Source organism: Aquarana catesbeiana, linkage group LG05, assembly GCF_042186555.1.
Source record: "Aquarana catesbeiana isolate 2022-GZ linkage group LG05, ASM4218655v1, whole genome shotgun sequence".
Lineage (NCBI taxonomy): Eukaryota > Metazoa > Chordata > Amphibia > Anura > Ranidae > Aquarana > Aquarana catesbeiana.
In genome coordinates this window covers 451,358,472-451,373,776 of record NC_133328.1, presented here as the reverse complement: position 1 = coordinate 451,373,776, position 15,305 = coordinate 451,358,472, and positions in this window count along the sequence as shown.

The window sequence follows — 15,305 nt, the reverse complement described above, 5'->3', positions numbered from 1 at the left end:
GAGCTGTCGAAGGACACCAAAAACAAAATTGTAGACCGGCACCGGGCTGGGAAGACTGAATCTGCAATAGGCAAGCAGCTTGGTGTGAAAAAATCAACTATGGGAGCAATAATTAGAAAATGGAAGACATACAAGACCACTGATAATCTCCCTTGATCTGGGGCTCCACGCAAGATCTCACCCCGTATGGTCAAAATGATCACAAGAACGGTGAGCAAAAATCCCAGAACCACACGGGGGGACCTAGTGAATGACCTGCAGAGAGCTGGGACCAACGTAACAAAGGCTACCATCAGTAACACACTACGCCGCCAGGGACTCAGATCCTGCAGTGCCAGACGTGTCCCCCTGCTTAAGCCAGTACATGTCCAGGCCCGTTTGAGGTTTGCTGTAGAGCATTTGGATGATCCAGAAGAGGATTGGGAAAATGTCATATGGTCAGATGAAACCAAAGTAGAACTGTTTGGTAGAAACACAACTCGTCATGTTTGGAGGAGACAGAATGCTGAGTTGCAACCAAAGAACACCATACCTACTGTGAAGCATGGGGGTGGCAACATCATGCTTTGGGGCTGTTTCTCTGCAAAAGGGAACAGGACGACTGATCCGTGTACATGAAAGAATGAATGGGGCCATGTATTGTGAGATTTTGAGTGCAAACCTCCTCCCATCAGCAAGGGCATTGAAGATGAAACGTGGCTGGGTCTTTCAGCATGAGAATGATCCCAAACACACTGCCTGGGCAACTAAGGGTCACTGTGACTTGCAGAGCTCTTGCTGTAGACTCACCACTGCAACTTTGCGCTTGCTAGAGACATGGTATTCAAATTTGCTACAAATTGGAAAAGCGTCAACTAGAACTTGTGCTTCAAGTTCTCTGCAAATGTACAACTTGCCAGTGAAAATGTGCAACAAGTTAGTGTACCTACAATTCAACACTGCCACAAATTTGTGCCAAGTTATCCTTGCTATCTGGGAATGTGATTTGATACAAATGATTAATTCCAGTTAAGTTCGATCCTGATCTGAACATATTTTTTGTCTCAATATTATGGCTTGCCACAGAACATCTTTGCCTGTCTTAATGAGTAACTACACTTTTGTTGAGAAAAAAATATTCCCCTCTGGGTGATCAATAGACATTGCAGGGATTTTAACAAATTTAGTTGCAGATTCCTACCTTTTGTTATTCTGAAGAAATAGCTGTTTGTCTGTGTCCAATTCAAAGTGAACGTGAATGGGATTGATGTTAAAATTATCAATCAGCTGCTGCACTTGCCGGGTTCTCTTTTAGGAAAGTGTCTGCATCCCTTTAGACTGGCACTGGTCTGTGTACAGAAAGCAGTGTAGCAATTGTACATACTATATATTTTTTTTTTATTTGCTATTTTTTTTCCTACAAAAGTGGAGTTACCCTTTTAACAACACTGCTATATATTGTTGAACAATTATCCATAATTTAGAGTTTCATCAATTTCTGTTACAATCATACAGAAGGGTTTGAATGATTTACAATCAGGTTGTTAGCACTGATTGTGTTAGGACTTCTGCTTCCTTTAGAACTACAACTACTTTTTTGGGGTCAATAACAACAGTAATGATCCCTGTCTATCATGTAATTATTGTCTGAATATAAACAAGGGTTGTCAGATGGGGCGGAGCATCAACATGTAGGCACGCTTTGAGCACACCCTGGAACCTAAGCCTTCCCCGCGCCCTCGCTCGGCTCGTGGTTGTAATGAAGGGATGCCGAGAGCGCGGCGGTGAGAGATAGAGCCTGCCCTACCCGGCGAGTTATCGTTCTCTCCCTGCTGGTATCAGCAGACCACGTCCACCCCCCACATCCACAGGACCCCGGAGATTAATTGACCGTACTAAGCCATAGCGTAAGCCAGAGTGAGGTACCTCTGGAGCTGAAGGGAGAGAGATATCGCTGATCCTCCCTGAGCAGGTTGGTGGAGCTGGACGGAGCAAAGCTGCAGCAGGAAGGGGGTGCCCTGTCACAGGATCTCAGTGACTGGCGGTGAAGGAGGAGGTGAGAGTGTCTGTGTGTCCCTGTGTGTCCCTCTGAAACAAGACTAGTATAGAAAGGGGTCTGGAGGTGATTCCTCCCTGTACCTGATAAAAGAAGACTGTCGCTGAGAAAATCCCCCTTGTATCCTAATCACAGGTGAAAATATAAAAGCTGTGTGGATGAGAAGCGTAGTAGATAGTAGATGATGATATGATATGTCAGTGCTGGATTAGAAGTGACTGTATAGATGCACTATTCTCTTTGCTTATATACATGAACTGGTAACATATGGTTTGTAAGAGCTTACCCACTGAAATATTTAACACTTAAGATTTAATCGATATTACTCCAGGACTTTATAATGATGGTATCTTGTTGGGGTAGAGTCGCGGAGGTGTAGCTGGGAAGCAAGCTAGATGACGAGTTGCTTATATCAATACAGAGGAGGTCCCAGGGTTTCCCCTTCTCCTGAACTGAGTGGACAAGGGCTTTGGAAGATAGAGGGAGACGAGGATGGGGGACACCCCCCTTATACCGTACACACAGGGACTGATATTAGGTAAACTCTCATGTGTGTTTTCCCCCCAGACCACCCCAGGATTGAGGGAGATTTTGTGGTGCTTATGTTCAGGTTCATGTTCAAGCTGAATTTAGTTGGTCAACCAAAGCAAACAAAGGTGCCACGGCTGTGCTAAGTCCTGGTGGGATCCAACGCTATATGTCTGCAGAGTCCAGCATGGTGGAAGAGGCGCAGGGAAGCCCTAGATTAGGGGCCCCAACACGGCCAGGAACTAGTAGACAGAAGGGGGCAGTAGAGGAGAACAAAGGAGGGAAAACACAGGAGGGCAAAACTGCAAGGCCAAGAAGCAGCGGGAGCCTCCAGCAGAGTAGCTCTGAGGCCCAAGAGGGGCCACAGAGGAAGAATGGTGCTGAGGAGGAATCAGCAGGAAAAAGACCAACACAGCAGATAACACAGGAGGAAGCCCCACAAATCAAAGAAATGCTTGCTGAGATGCTGTTAAAAATGGAGACATCACTGAAAGTAGATATAGCGGCTGTAAGAACAGACAGAAGAGACAGAGGATAGATTAGAAGATCATGAATGAAGACTAGAGGATATCAGCAAGCAACTAAGATATTTACAAAATACAAACAGAAGTCTCCTATACAAAATAGAAGACCAGGAGAATCGCAGCTGACGTAAAAACATGAGAATTAAAGGACTCCCTGAAAAATATGGGAATGAAGAGCTGACGTCAGTAATACAACAGCTGTTCAACCCCTTATTGGAAAAAGAAATAACACTCCCTTTGAAATTAGATAGAGTCCACAGGATTGCACGATACCCCCGAAATAGATCAGAGAACCCGAGAGATGTGATAATAAGGTTACATTATGCAGAAGAAAAAGCTAAAATGATGGGAAAACTGTGGCAGCAGCCAGGTTTGGGCTTTGAAGGTGTGGAACTACAAGTCTATTTAGACTTGTCGGCTGAGACTCTCACAAGAAGGAGACTGTTGAAACCTCTGATAGGGCTCCTGAAATCATCATCAGAGATATTCTACCAATGGGGGTTCCCAGCCTGTTTAACTGGGAAAAAAATGGGTGAACGGCAGTGCTGAGATTCCCAGAGGATTTGGAGGACTTCTGCAGTAAGCTGGACATCGTTCCCCCCCATCCCAGGCTGGGGAGAGGAGGCGAGAGTTTTACCAACGCGTAGAATAACGGGTTGGAGAGGGGGAGGGGGTCTGGAAGGTAGCTCAAGTTAGAAGCAATGAAGTACAGCCGGGGGGGTGTGGGATGGCTCCAGCACAAGTAGAGAGGGGCGGGGGGGACCGGGGTGGATCTGGGGGTGCCTGTGACGTGAGCCCACTAGGGAATATGGGGGCAGGGTGGCTTCAGGTTGTTGATGACCATCCGACCCATATAATGAACAGAGGGGTCTGCCCAGCCGTCTTAGGCGACCTGTTCCAGACTAGGGGGCAGGGGGGGGGTGGAGGGGTGTGGGGAAGGATGGGAGGGATCGAGGGGAGGTTTTGGGGGGGTTGTGTTATTTTGGGTTTTTCCCTTTTTTTTTTTCTCTCTCCCTCTCTCTCTCTCTCTCTCTCCTTGGTGTGCCCTACTGGATTGGCCAGACGCTCTTATAGAGGTGAAATATGGGAGTTGTAAATTTTGTTATGTATAATGTAAGAGGACTCAACACAGCAAAATAAAGGTATAAAATAAACCAGGAGTTGCAGTTCTTGGGAGAAAATGTGGTGTGCCTGCAGGAGACTTATATCACACACTCATCAGGAGGTGAACTGGTGTCGTATCAGTTCCCAAAGTGGTTCTATGAGGACGCAGGATCAACACATTCAAGGGGAGTGGCTATTGGGTTCGATAGGACAATGATGTTTGTAGAGGGGGAGCGGCTGGCCGACCCAGGGGGCAGGTTCCTTTTTTGTGAAGGGGAAGTTGTTCAATATGACGATCACAATAGCGAACATCTATTCCCCAAACAAAAACCCTGACAAATTCCTAATGAAAGTTTTGAGGAAGCTTGAGGTAAACTAATAATTGCAGGGGACTTAAACTGGAGTATGGACCCTGGGTTAGATACCTCAAGGGGTGCTATAAAGTCCTGTATACAAGGTGAGGCACTAAAAAAAATGCTAATGAGCCTCCAGTTAATGGATGCTTGGAGGATTTGCCACCCAAAGGAACAGGATTACACCTTTTACTCTTTTGCGCATAAATCATTCTCAAGGATAGACTATATTCTATTAGAACACCAGTTGGTCCCCCACCTGAAGGCAGCAGAAATTTAAGCAATCACCCTGTCCGATCATGCACCAGTAAAAATCCAACTAGAGATTGCTGGTGCGGCCCGGACTAGGATGAATTGGAAACTGAATGACTCTCTCATCCAGGACCCGGACTCTGTGGGGAAAATAGAGCAGGAATTGAAGAATTATTTTGAGATAAATGACACAGAGGAAATATCTAGGGCCACCCTCTGGGAGGTGCACAAAGTATACATAAGAGGGATTCTGATTGGTATTGGAGCAGGGAAAAAGAAAGAAAGGGGGGAAAAGAAGGCACGCCTGTATAGGGAGATCCAGGAATTAGAGCAGAGTACAAGACCTAGGGGGATCCCTGAAAAGAAAGAGTTAATAGGGAAAAGAAGAGATCTGGATGAGCTATTGGACCAGGAAAGGAAATGTGCCTTCGACACTATCAATAGGGGTATGTACCAGGAGGGTAATAAGTCAGGAAAGTGGATGGCAAGAAAGGTCAAGGAAAAAAAGAACAGGATCTTTATACCCAAAATGAGGAATGGGGGGGGTTTAGAATTCTCTTCCCCAAATAATGCCAAAATATTTCACTCCTACTATAGCGCCTTTTATAAGGTAGCCCGGAAAGAGGAGGTGGGTGAAAGCAACAAGGAGGCGATAAGGGAGTACCTGCGGGGCCTAGACCTTCCCAGGGCAGAGAAGGAGGAGGTAGAGCGTTTCGAGTTCCCCATCTCGCAGGAGGAAGTAGAAAGAGCGATAAGTAATACTGGCCTGGGAAAGAGCCCGGGCCCCGACGGATACTCCATAGCATATTATAAAAAATTTTCAAAATTTTTAGTACCTAAATTGTGTAATTATTTAAATGCCCTGGGTGAGGTGCCACGAGAAGAGTCCTTGCTGGCTCATATTATTACCCCAGATTACAGGCCAATCTCGTTATTAAACGCAGATATAAAAATTTTTGCTAAAATACTCGCAGACAGGTTGAAAGTAGGGGTGCACCGGTGGATACATAACGATCAGGTGGGGTTTGTGCCTGGAAGGGAGGGGAGGGATAACTCTCTGAAATCAATTTTCCTGATGCAGGAAGTAGCTAGGAGCGACACCCTGGCGGTCCTATTGTCAATCGATGCTGAAAAGGCTTTCGATAGAGTCGATTGGGGATTTATGGTTGAAACTATGAAGCACCTAGGAATCAGGGAGAGGATGATGAGATGGATTTTGTCCCTCTATAGACACTCAAAGGCTAGAATTAGAGTAAATGGAACCCTGTCTTCTCCCCTTGAACTATTTAATGGGACAAGACAGGGTTGCCCCCTGTCCCCGATCCTGTTTATAATAACTCTGGAGCCATTATTAGCTGCGATCCGCAAGAATGAAGATATTAAAGGAATCCGGGTGGGAGGAAGGGAGTATAAAATGGTGGCATTTGCCGATGACTTACTCTGTTGTATTACTTATCCTAGAATAACAATCCCCATGGTGCTCAAGGAGCTCAAGCGCTATGGAGGATTGACAAGTTTTAAAATAAATATGGGTAAGTCAGAGCTTTTAAACATAATGATTCCTATGCGAGAGCAGAAGGCAATCCAACCTAGGTTTCCCTTTACTTGGTGTGGGAGGGAGTTAGGGTACCTGGGTATAAAACTGACAAGGACTTGTGCGCCGCTAACTATATTCCCTTACTCAATAAGATCAAAGACCTATTAGGCAGGATGAGGTACAGAGCTTTATCATGGATCGACAGGATAAACGCTGTCAAAATGTTTGTCCTGCCTATGCTAATCTATACCCTCCAAATGATCCCAATAGCCCTTCCTTCTATTTTCTTTAGTAAGCTACAGTCTATAACCCTTAGGTTTATTTGGGCATGTAGGCATCCTAGGATAGCGTACGATACCCTGGTGAAGGAAAAAAAACAGGGAGGGCTGGGAGCCCCGGACTTTAAAAAGTATTACCAAGCCATTTCTATCTCTAGGATCACTGACTGGTTCTACAGTAAACAAGAGAAAAGTTGGGTGAATATAGAAATCGCACAAAGTGGAGCTGACATAGAAAAAAAGATATGGATCCCACCACAATTTCGGGAGTTAGGACACGGTATTAACTTTTTGACTAGGAACACATTCAGGATTTGGGATGGGTTAAGTAAAAGATTCCACTGGGAATATAATTTGCCATTGATATCTTTATTGAACACAAATTATTTTTTGTCTGGGAAGGAGGAGCACTTATATTTCACAAGGTGGGAGAAAAAAAGACGTGATACAATTACAGGATGTGATGAGGGGAAAAAGATTATACACTTACACAGAAATTACACAGGTATGGGGGAAAAAAACCACTGGATAAATGGAGGTATGCTCAGATACAGCACTTTACACAATCACTTCCACAACCACTGAGGGGAAGAGACCAACTAAGAGCAATAGAAAAATTACTAAGCACCCCCACTAGTGTGAAAGGTAGTATATCTAAATTCTACAAAGTGCTTAGGGGGAAGCTAGTAAGGGGCTCCCTACTTGCTTGGAGAAGTGGGAAAGAGAAATAGGATACTTAAGAGATGAGGAACACAGGTGCAAGATATAAAAAATGGTACACTTAATGGCAGGAGACACTTGGTCGTATGAAATGGCCTATAAGGTGATTGCGAGGTGGTACATGACGCCCCAGCAGGTGCACGAGTACGGGTCTAAGACTCCCCCAACTTGTTGGAGGGGGTGTGGGGCCTTGGGAACCCTTGCACATCTTTGGTGGTGGTGCCCCAAAATACAGTTGTACTGTGAGGGAATCTTGGGAGAAATCCGGCAAATAACGGGGGAGCAGCTTAATAACAATCCATGGATGTGTCTGTTCCACGATACCGAGAAAGAGGTACTCCAATATAGCAAGTCATTAGTCCCGCACCTCCTAAACATGGCTAAAGCGTTGATTGCACGCTGCTGGAAAAAACAGGAAGCCCCAAGGTTAAGGGAGTGGATAATAAGGGTGGAATGGGTAAGAGGCATGGAAGAGTCAATACACTCGACGGAATGTCTACGGGAAAAATACTGTAGGATTTGGGTGAAATGGCTGGAATTTAGGAATTCGGAGCGATGTATGATGATTGTGGATACATAGAGGTTGGAGAGAGAGAGGGGGATTGAGGGGGAATGGGGTGTATATATATTTTTTTATTTTTTTGTTCTCGGGACGGGTGGGGGGGGGATAAATAGATAAATATTTATATGTGTTGAAGACAAAAAATTAAAGTTTAAATAATAGGAAGAAATTAAAGTGTGAAAACAAGATAATTCTAACCACAATGAAAACGAGAGGGGACAAAAATGACTGGCTCGGTTGAGTTAAGTCTTTCAAAAGCTCTTGCTGATGTGGTAAAAAAAAAAAAAAAAAATTTAGAACCTTGGCATGTGGGGATGGGCTTATAGTTGTGCCATCGATTTTAACTGAGAGATCAGGGGAAGGGGCATATGGGGAAGGAAAAATTATAAGTTCGGTTGAGTTTGAGGAAGTGGTGTGACGTCCAGACTGATATATCTAATAGTAAATTAGTGATATGTGAGGAGACAGAGGGAGTTTGCTGAGGGGTAGAGAAATAGATTTGGGTGTCGTCAGCATAGAGGTGGTATTGGAAGCCATGGGATGCTATCAGCTGAGGAGGTGTAGATTGAAAACAGGAGAGGTCCAAGAACAGAACCTTGGGGGACCCCAACTGAGAAAGGAAGAGGAGCAGAGGAAGTAGAGTTGTAGAAAACGCTAAAGGTGCGGTTGGATAAGTAGGAAGAGAACCAGCAAAGAGTACAGTTACAGAGACCAAAGTCGTGGAGTTTTTTGAGGAGCAGGGGGTTGTCAACCGTATCAAAGGCAGCAGAGAGGTCCAGGAGAAGGAGTACAGAATAGTGTCAAATGGTTCTGGCCATTAGTAGATCATTTGTTAGTTTTAGGAGAGCAGTTTCTGTGGAGTGTTGAGAACGAAGTCCAGACTGAAGAAGGCTATTATCAGAGAGGTGGATGCTCAGTCGGTTGTAGACCAGACGTTGGAGGAGTTTGTATAAGAAGGGGAGAAAGTAGATGGGGCATAGGTTGTTAAGCTTGGATGGGTCCAGTGAGGGCTTTTTAAGTAGGGGTCTGACAAGTGCATGTTTTAGAGAGTTGGGGAAGATGCCAGAAGAGAGGGAGCGATTGAAGATGTGGGTTAGAGAGTGTAGCATAGAGCCAGAGGGTGAGCGTAGCATTTGTGAGGGAACAGGATTCAGAGGGCAGGTGGTAAGGTGGACATTAGCAAGTAGTTTAGCAACTTCGTCTATGATCATGGGGTTGAAAGAGGGAAGTAATGATTGTGCCTGTGGGCATGAAGTGTGAAGCGTGGAGGGTATCGGAACAGTAGAGATCTCCTCACAAATTGTATCAATCTTCTGTTTGAAGTGATTGGCGATCTCCTGGGCAGTGAGTGAGTTGGAGGGTGAAGGCGGTAGAGGACGAAGTAGAGGGTTGAAGGCAGAGAAGAGTTGATGGGGACAGGATGATAAGCTGCTAATGAGAGTGATAAAGTAGGTCTGCTTGGCAGTGAGGAGGCTGGAATTGTATTTTTGGAGGGTGGATTTATATTGGTTGAAATCTCTCTGAGACTTATGCCCTGTACACACGATCGGACATTGATCGGACATTCCAACAACAAAATCCATGGATTTTTTCTGACGGATGTTGGCTCAAACTTGTGTTGCATACACACGGTGGCACAAAGTTGTTGGAAAATCCGATCGTTCTGAATGCGGTGACGTAAAACACGTATGTCGGGACTATAAACGGGGCAGTAGCCAATAGCTTTCATCTCTTTATTTATTCTGAGCATGCGTGGCACTTTGTGTGTCGGATTTGTGTACACACGATCGGAAATTCCGACAACGGATTTTGTTGTTGCAAAATTTTATAGCCTGCTCTCAAACTTTGTGTGTCGGAAATTCCGACGGAAAAAGATTGGAATTTCCGACAACACAATCCGATCGCACTTTTTCCATCAGAAAATCCGACTGTGTGTACAGGGCATTAGTCTTACGCCACTGGCGCTCATGAGCATGACTACATTTTTTCAGACTTCTAGTGTCATCTAATTCTGTGTGTAGTGAGGGGGGCCATTGAGTCCAGTGAGGCTAGAAGTGAGGTGTTGTAGACAGAAGTGGCTAGGTTGGTGCAGGGGTGAGATTTTGTCATAGAGGTTGTCAATAGCAGAGTAGAGAAGAGAAGAGTTGAGATGACGTAGGTTTCTGCGGGTATCTTTTAGGCGGTTGGAGGGAGAGGAGGTGGAGGAGAGGGAGAGAGTCAAACTAATAAGGTGGTGATCAGAGAGAGGAAATGGATAGTTAGAGAGGTTGCATGGAGTGCAAAGGTGAGAGAAAACGAGGTCAAGGGTATTGCCTTCGGAGTGAGTAGGACCATGCATCCATTGCTTAAGGTCAAAGGAGGATGTTAGGCTGAGAAGTTTGGAAGTGGCAGGAGTGTTAGTATTAATAGGGATGCTGAAGTCTCCGAGAATGATTGTGGGGATTTCAGAAGAAAGAAAGTAGGGTAGCCAGGCAGAGAAGTCTTAAAGAAAGGTTAATACTGGTCCAGGGGGCCTGTAGATCACAGCTATCCTTAGAGGAGGAGAGTGACAGAGAGGGAGGTGGGTGTAGTACCTGAAAAGTGCTATGTGGGGCTAGAAGCATTCCGACGCCTCCTCCCTTACATCCACTGGATCTGGGGGAGTGAGTCCAGAGAAGACCACAGTGGGATAGGGCAGCTGAAGATGTCGGATTCGTGGAGCCAGGTTTCGGTAAAGGCGAGTAGGTTAAATGAGTTGGCAATAAAGAGGTCATGGGGAGAGGTGAGTTTGTTGCAGACAGAGCGGGAGTTCCAAAGGGCACAAGAGACAGGGAGTCTGGTCTTACGAAGAATAGAAATGGGAACTAAATTGTGTTGATTGAGGCTGCTACCAGAGGGTGCAGGGTGATGGGTGCATGGGGTACAGTTAAATGATGGAGGCCCAGAGTTTGGGGATATATCTCCAGAGGTTAGGAGAAGCAGGAGAGTGAGGGAGGTAATATGGGAGTGGGATTTATATGAAGGGACATGGCCCAGGGTCTTAGAGATTTTTAGTGTGTGTGGATTTAGAATTAGCAGGAGTTGGTGGGTGCAGTGGGGAGAGGACAGAAGTGAGGGTGATATATATATGCTGTGGGGGGGAGAAGAGGGGTGAAGGATAGATAGTTGAAGGATAGAGGACAGAGCTGTCAAAAGGAGTGGGAGAGAGTGCATGTTACAAGGAGAAAGAGCTGAAGGGGTAAACAAGGTCACTTGATGTCTGTCTGGTGTTTTTCAAAGTTTTTTTTTTTCCTTGTGTTCATTTGCTTTGTCAATTCGCTGAAGTGCAGAGTCAGAAGTGCTTTCCACTTATAGAAATCGCCCCACTTTGAGAAAGAGCCCTAGTTGCAAATGTTTGCCCCCTGCAAACGCTTCCCCCAAAAGAAGCTTATATTTATACTGATAGGGGTGGGTGGTGGCAGTGTTGCCAACCGTCAGTATTTTTACTGGCAGCCAGTAAAAAATGGGCACTTTTCTCCTGCCAGTAAATGCCAGTAAGAGGAAAAGGTTGCCAGTAAAAAATATGGCTGTGATGCTTGGCTCAGGACTGGGCATGCACAGCTCGGGTCCGGAGCCGGCCAGGACCATCCAAGTACCTGCTACAGTGTGTTCAGTTGGTACCAACGGGGGGCGGGTCTGGCGGAGATGGAGACTGAGCGTGTCATGTGATGTCATGGTGCAAGGGAGCCGAGCGGAGCGACCAGAGCCTCGTGTGCGGGTCTGCGGGACGGGAGGAAGGCAAGCTGGGAGCAGGACTGTCCGTGCTGTTTGGACTGGAGGGGACTGAGAGGACCACCTGGCATGGACAGAGAGTGACACTGTGACTCAGGATGGGATGCGTCAGTGATCTGTGCTGCAAAATTGCCGTGAGTGACACTGTGAGAGTCCATTTCATGGGAGTGTGTCGCCCATTCAAATTTCTTGCCCCTGAGTCCTGTCCCTGAGCCACTTACTTACTATATTGAGAATAAAATAAGAAGTATGCTTTTTGCCTTAATATATATCTTAAATTACATTGCTAATTGCATATTGTACTTATTTGTAGCCTAAATACTGAAATTTGCACTTACAACTGTAATTTTGTAACTTTTGGAAATGCCAGTAAAAACGTGGCTTTGCCAGTAAATTTTGGGTGTCGTGTCAGTAAATTTCAATCTGGTAGGTTGGCAACACTGGGTGGTGGGTGGATTTCAATTAGCAATCAAGAGGTAATAAAGGTTGGCTGGTTAACAGGGCAAAATTCCTAGTCCAGAAACAGACTAGCAAGAGGGCACTAAAGTTAACGGGCCATAATTCTGGGTAAGACAAGGGAGATAATAAAGCATTGTAATGTGAACAGGTCAACGGACTGTTAAGCAAAAATAACATACTAGCAATTATTAAGACACATAAGCAAAGCAGTTTTTGGGTGGATGGCAGTCAGCTGCAAACATACCATAGCAATTTAGACTAGGGAAAACAAATTCTTTTCAATTTTCAATTCTGGGTACAGTCTGTTTCCCAAATCAAGTATACTGTTAAAGATTCTATTACCAAGCTAGAAGAGGAGGCAATAGAGAATTGTTTCTTAAGAAGGAGGGAGGGTTTTCTGGATCCACAAACTGAACACATTACATCAATTAGGTTTGAATGACAATCTGGATTTGTATTTCATTTTATGACTGTATATTTTTTCTTTTCACAGCTCTCTTGTTACATATTGTTACACTATGAAAATGGATGGTTAAATTTGATGGTGGGAGAATTGTAGCAGCTGCATGTTTCTTTCTATTCTTTGTTGTATTTCTCATTAGGCTACCCCCCGAATTGAGTTGTTCTAATGATGTAATCACTGGTCTTACTACAATTTTTTCTTGTTTATTACTGAATATGCGACTTACAATTATATGAGAACATGATGCAAATATGATCATGAATACAGAAGAAGTAAGAAGAAACAAGACCAGTATCCTTAAGTATTTGCTCTAAATGACAATAATTCAACAGTATCTAGAATATTGTTATGGATAGCAAAACCTGAAAAAAATCAAGGTCTTACTAATATATATATATATATATATATATATATATATATATATATATATATATATATATATATATATACAGTGGGGACGGAAAGTATTCAGACCCCCTTAAATTTTTCACTCTTTGTTATATTGCAGCCATTTGCTAAAATCATTTAAGTTAATTTTTTTTCCTCATTAATGTACACACAGCACCCCATATTGACAGAAAAACACAGAATTGTTGACATTTTTGCAGATTTATTAAAAAAAGAAAAACTGAAATATCACATGGTCCTAAGGATTCTGACCTTTGCTCAGTATTTAGTATACGCACCCTAATACAGCCATGAGTCTTTTTGGGAAAGATGCAACAAGTTTTTCACACCTGAATTTGGGGATCCTCTGCCATTCCTCCTTGCAGATCCTCTCCAGTTCTCTCAAGTTGGATGGTAAACATTGGTGGACAGCCATTTTTAGGTCTCTCCAGAGATGCTCAATTGGGTTTAAGTCAGGGCTCTGGCTGGGCCATTCAAGAACAGTCACGGAGTTGTGAAGCCACTCCTTCGTTATTTTAGCTGTGTGCTTAGGGTCATTGTCTTGTTGGAAGGTAAACATTTGGCCCAGACCAAAGAATCTTATTTCTCACCATCTTGGAGTCCTTCAGGTGTTTTTTTTTAGCAAACTCCATGCGGGCTTTCATGTGTCTTGCACTGAGGAGAGGCTTCCGTCGGGCCACTCTGTCATAAAGCCCCGACTGGTGGAGGGCTGCAGTGATGGCTGACTTTCTACAACTTTCTCCCATCTCCCGAGTGCATCTCTGGAGCTCAGCCACAGTGATCTTTAGGTTCTTCTTTACCTCTCTCACCAAGGCTCTTCTCCCCCGATAGCTCAGTTTGGCCGGACGGCCAGCTCTAGGAAGGGTTCTGGTCGTCCCAAATGTCTTCCATGTAAGGATTATGGAGGCCACTGTGCTCTTAGGAACCTTAAGTGCAGCAGAATTTTTTTTTAACCTTAGCCAGATCTGTGCCTTGCCACAATTCTGTCTCTGAGCTCTTCAGACAGTTCCTTTGACCTCATGATTCTCATTTGCTCTGACATGCACTGTGAGCTGTAAGGTCTTATATAGACAGGTGTGTGGCTTTCACACACAAGTCACACAAGTCACACAAGTCCAATCAGTAATCAAACATAGCTGGACTCAAATGAAGGTGTAGAATCATCTCAAGGATGATCAGAAGAAATGGACAGCACCTGAGTTAAATATATGAGTGTCACAGCAAAGGGTCTGAATACTTAGGACCATGTGATATTTCAGTTTTTCTTTTTTAATAAATCTGCAAAAATGTCAACAATTCTGTGTTTTTCTGTCAGTATGGGGTGCTGTGTGTAGATTAATGAGGAAAAAAAAAGAACTTAAATGATTTTTGTAAATGGCTGCAAGATAACAAAGAGTGAAAAATTTAAGGGGGTCTGAATACTTTCCGTCCCCACTGTATATATAACCATCTCCCGAAATTGGAATTTGATACAGAATGATTTAGAATAGAAAAGATTAGAATAGACTATATTACATTTTTTTATTCTGTTCTATTGTTTTTCTATGCTATTCTTTTATATTTTCTTTTCTATTCTAATCTTTTCTATTGGAATTCGATTTCATTCTATACGAATTTTGAATTTCGCAAAATGGTTAATTCGGTTAAATTTTTTTCGAATGCAGTAGAATTTTTTCTAATTTGATGGTTTTTTCGAATGTGGTAGAATTTTTTCGAATCTGATAGTTTTTTTCGAATGCGGGCAAAATTTTTCGAATTCGAATACGAAACTAAACGAATTCCGAAAACGAATGTAACGAATGCAACAAATTTAACTAAATGAATTTAGTTAAATAATGAATCGAAACGAAACAAAACTAAACAAATTTTTTCATCCTGCACATGTCTACCATTTTCTACTACTTGATTAGGGTTTGAACATTGATGATAGGCATTCTCAATTCCTTGGATATCTTTTTATATCCATTTCCTGTTTTATACAGTTCAACTACCTTTTCCCACTGATCCTTTGACAATTCTTTTGCTTTCCCCATGACTCAGAATCCAGAAATGTTAGTGCAGCACTGGATGAAAGATGCAAGGGTCTGTCAGGAGTCCAGAAACTCAATGACCTTTTATACACACACTAATTACAAGCAAACAGATCACAGGTGAGGATGGTTACCTTTAATAGCCATTCAAACCCCTTTGTTTCAACTTGTGTGCATGTTATCAGGCCAAAATCACCAGGGTGTGTAAACTTTTGATCAGGGTCATTTGGGTAGTTTCTGTTGTGATTATGATTTAAAAATAGTAAACACAGTTGATTGATAATAAATGGCTTCAGCCAAAC